The 4,692-nt window shown below is 35.3% G+C and overlaps 1 long non-coding RNA gene across 1 annotated transcript; it reads left to right on the top strand.

The window, feature by feature from the left end:
• The first annotated feature begins 523 nt into the window (after window positions 1-523).
• LOC309714866 lies at window positions 524-2,486 on the top strand. Its single transcript, XR_014279063.1, has 3 exons — window positions 524-1,011; window positions 1,128-1,231; window positions 1,334-2,486. It is a non-coding gene; the product is annotated as an uncharacterized lncRNA (long non-coding RNA).
• Window positions 2,487-4,692: the final 2,206 nt, after the last annotated feature.

Here is a 4,692-nt window from a genome sequence, read left to right as displayed (position 1 = left end):
AATGACTAAAGGTTGCTTTTTAAAAAAACAAACAAACAAACAAACAAACAAACAAACAAACCTAATTACAGCAATAATGACAGTTAAGCCACTTTATGTGTGCCTCTATTTTGAAATACTATTTACAAAAATATTATTATTTTGGTTTGTTATAAACTTTAAACTTTTTCAAAAGTACACAATTATATTTTTGGACAAATTTTTCTATGAAACATAAATTTTTATGAGCTTTTATCATGTTTCTGGCCAGTGCAATCATCAGGGTGGGTCTGGGTTGATAACTGCACATTTCTGGCCAGAAATGTTTCAGCAGTGTTACATAAGTAGTACATATGTAACACTTGCTTTCTGTTACCAGCTGATACCCTACATTTGTATAGACATTTGATGGTGTGAGGTTGGGGAGTTGAGTGGGAGGGGGGGGGGGGGGGGGGGGAGGGTACGGTGGGAGTTGAGGGGGGGGGGTTTCCTTTCCTGTTAGGTTTCCTTTGTTTTTCTTTTTTTTTCTTCTTAAGAGAGACACAGTCCTCCTGTGTCTTCTCCAATCTTCACATGTAAAATCCAACAATGTGAAGCACATAGCAGCCAGAAACTGTAATGCCACAGATCAGAGAAACTTCATCATCACCATCTTCATCGCCATACGATCAGAGCGTGAGACTTCACATCTGGAGCACAGGAGACATTCTGTGATAAGTCCTCCTTCTAGCTTGTCCCACAAGCAGTCGGTGAGATTTACTAACAACAAAAAGGGTTAATGACATTATTTCCATGAAAACATGTATTCATTCTTTGTGAAGTGTTTAAATTGTGTTTTCACTTGACCTTAGGAGTGTTAGAGTGTATTGTAATGTCTGTACTCAGGTGTTTCCCTCTGTGATCCATCCCCTTCAGAGCCGAGACACTCAGGACTGAACAGACTGCACAGTTTCTGTGACCGAGCCTCCAAAACACCTTCTTTGAAACCACTCATGATAGAAGGGCTTCATATTTGCAGCAGCACTACTACAGGTATTCAGTTTATTACAGGATGTGTTTGTTTCTTAGGACCAGCTCTGAGTGCACACTACCTAACATATACACCTTTCTGTTTATTACAAACCAACTACTCTGGATCATACGGCCAGTTGGCAGGAATGTTGCTGCAGGAAAACATCCCTGGAGATCACCATCATTGTCAGACTGACTGTGCCTCCTCTGTGCAGTGTCAAGATCCTCCCTAAATGAGTGTGTAAGTTAACATTTTCATTATTTTATTCCCTTTGACAAGACAAGTATCACTGATATTTACATTTACAACTACATATTCCTGTTTTCTGCTCTTCTTTTAAAGTCCTCAGCTATCCTGCTTCTGTGCTGCTTGCCACACATCAAACACTGGCCGGATGACAGGGAGGATCCACTCTGAAGTCACTGGACATGATGAGGATCATATGGGACTTCATAGTTTCACAGAAACGTTGTGCTCTGTGATTACAGGTTTTAAATGGACATAATGACTGCCTCTCTCTGATCAACAGGCTAAAGGATTGTTGTCATTGTTAGTGCTCTGTACAATGTATGCTTATTTAGTATTTCATCACAGAGCAAACCTTTATTTATTTAACATATTTTTATTTTGTTTTAATGTTGAATTAACTGTGGGGATTTTTTTAAGTGGGCACTCGGGATGTCATATGACCAGAAATGTGGTAACTGGAATTCAACGTTATGGAAGAAAAAATCTGCTAAGAACAAAACACACACAAAACCCCCCAAGAAAATTCAAATTCATTCCATGTAATCCAATCTAAAACATTTTAAACTGCTGAACAGCAACACAAACAGTGTTAAAAAACAGTTAACAGAATGATTATGATGATTTTGTACCAAAGTTTCAGGTCACATGGCACACCTAGTGTGTAGTGTGGGGTATCAGCTGGTAAGTATAGGTTTTTTTTTTCATATTTGTGTCCTTAGAGTTCAGATAGATAAAGCCTTGTGTATAATAATTAGTCATAACCACAACTCAAAGTCAGGGACTAACTAATTTTGGGACTTTGTGTCTGAGCCCAGGTTAAAACAATGTGTAAAAAAGCATTTAGTGGCATGGCTGAACAATGCTGTATTGATACTTATTTATCCATGTTCACAAAAAGGACTAATGTGTTTATTTGATTATTTGCACGTGTTAAACTGTGTCACCACCTTAGGCTTTCATTTGAGTTTACTCAAAAATCTCTATACAGTTCTCTTTTACCACTGTGTGGACTCTGTTTACATTAAAACATAAAGAAGAATGAGTAATAAAAAGATGTGTAGACAGATTAAGTAGGACGATAGAAACAGCTGTTCAGCCATGTTCTAAGAAACCAACACAATTTAAAGGTTCAGGATTGTGGTTTTAAAAGTTGAATTTTCATGTATTTCATATCTTGCTTATTATTTTTTATTTAGTTATTTAATTTAGTTATTTTTATTTATTCTACCAGTCCTTTTCAGAAAGAAGCTGTAAAATATGACTTAAGATTTTTATGTTATTTTCTATGACATACAAAACAAATTGATGTATGTAATACTATTAAACATGATATACACATGTGTATATGTCTGAAAAACATTATGCTGTATATTAAAGTTTGCATTTTCTCCAGAATTTTTGTTCATCTTTTAAGTTCATTTCAGTTAGAAGAATTTGAACTTTTAATATTCATTCAGAGATTTTCTGACTCTAAATTTTCTTTTGTCATTACTCATTTTTTTATTATTTACATTTTAAACATGTTTAGCTTTTTTCCCAACTTCTTCTGTGTGAACATCAGCTTTCAAAAGTTCTGCACTTTTGTTTTCACTTTAAAAATTCTGTATTTTCCAGCTCATTCAGAATTTTTAACTTAACATTCAGTAATTAATTCATTTCAGTGCATACATTCAGATTCAAGCATTCACACTGCAGTTTCTTCAGAAAATGCACTTTCTAGTTATTAGTGTGAATGCTTGAAAAGCATTCACAGTATTGTTCTTCTAATCTTTATTATTATTATTATTATTATATATTCCGTACGTTTTTTGGCATCTCACTCCTTCAAAACCGTTCAACTTAGAAAAACCATTCAAACACCGTTAGATTCCTATTCTTTTGGACAACACTGCTTCTATTTTTCATATTTTTAACATTTATATTTTTAATTTTATTCAACTTTATTCAACAAAAATTTATAATGTATTTCAATGGGGAGACCCTTCAAATCCTCATTCAACTTACTCATTTTTAAACTCTTACTACTTCCACATACATTGACATAGAGCCACCATTCAAACTTTAAAACGAAGACAAGACATTCAACTATTCAACTTGTATTTATCTTTTCAATATCTATTATACTTTTTCTTCAGTTCCAGTTTAAGTTTCATGATGTTTTTTCACCCGTTTCAAAATTTATAATGGGTGTGTATGGGACGGAATGTTGGGGCTAGAGTGAGACAGCTCAACTGCTAGAGTGAGAGGAGCAAAAAAATTAATCTTAAAATCTTTTTTAAAACTGCTGCTGTGTCCGCAGCGTTTGCTCTACAGGTATGATTTTACCCTCAAAACGTAGCCATGGCTGTCCTCTTTCATCCAATGTGTTTACTATTGTCCTAGGTGTTATGGTTCTTTCATAAATGTCACCAATGCACAGCCTCCTCCCTCCAACTCTTCCATAGACTCTAATGTTAAAACGGCTCAGAAGGTTGGTTTGAAAATCAGAAGAGCATGGTGTTTTTACACTGTCACCACGTCCATATAATAAACTCCACAGGCATGAAAACTGAGAATTAGGTAGACTAGACATTGCTGCCGCTCACGGTGAAAGAATTTCGTCAATACGACCTATACTTTTCATTTGGGAGCGATTTGTTTCGGCCTGACTTTTCTGTTCATTTTAAGCAGCAAAAGTGAGGCGCATGTCTGTGTACGTGTGTATGGAGCCATTGGGTGCAGTCACTATAGCAACCAGGCTCACACCTGCCTGCTTAACGAGCTCTGCCTGCCACTGTACCAAGATTCATCTTAAACACTTCTCTTTCAACTGCTGCTGTGTCCACAGTGTTACAGCCATCATTTTACCCTCAAATTGTCGCCATTATTGTTCTCTTTCCAACACCGTGTCTTTCAAAGCTCAGGCATTTAAACTTTTTAAACTGTGTGGATCAAAGTGGAGGGATCACATTTGAGTCATTCAGTGATTCAAAGAATATGACCTTTTAATATTCATTCAGATGTTTTCTGACTCTAAATGTTCTTTTCTCATTTCTTAGGGTTTTCTAATTTACAATTAAAACATTTTCAGCTTTTTTCCAACTTCTTCTTCTGTGTAACCTTCAGCTTTTAGCAGTTCAGCACTTTTGTTTTCAGGTTAAATTCGGTTTTTGTTTTTTTTTCATCTCATTCAATATTTTTAACTCAAAATTCAGTAATTAATTCATTTCAGTGCATACATTCAGATTCAAGCATTCACACTGCAGTTTCTTCAGAAAATGCACTTTCTAGTTGGTTTTGTTTTCTCGATTGGGGGGCTGAAAAAAATGTAATGCGTATCTGCGTAATACATTTTGATCAATAAACTTTCCCTATTTAAACATGCACTATGGTGTGGCCTTTCTTTGCTCATAACTCCTTGATGTTGGTAAATACAATAAGTGAGCAATATATATAATATACATATGATAATG

The sequence above is a fragment of the Aulonocara stuartgranti genome (genome assembly GCF_965226115.1).
Source record: "Aulonocara stuartgranti genome assembly, chromosome: 9".
Classification (NCBI taxonomy): Eukaryota; Metazoa; Chordata; class Actinopteri; order Cichliformes; family Cichlidae; genus Aulonocara; species Aulonocara stuartgranti.
The sequence above is the reverse complement of the archived record's forward strand: the minus strand, read 5'-3'. Positions and strand labels throughout refer to the sequence as shown.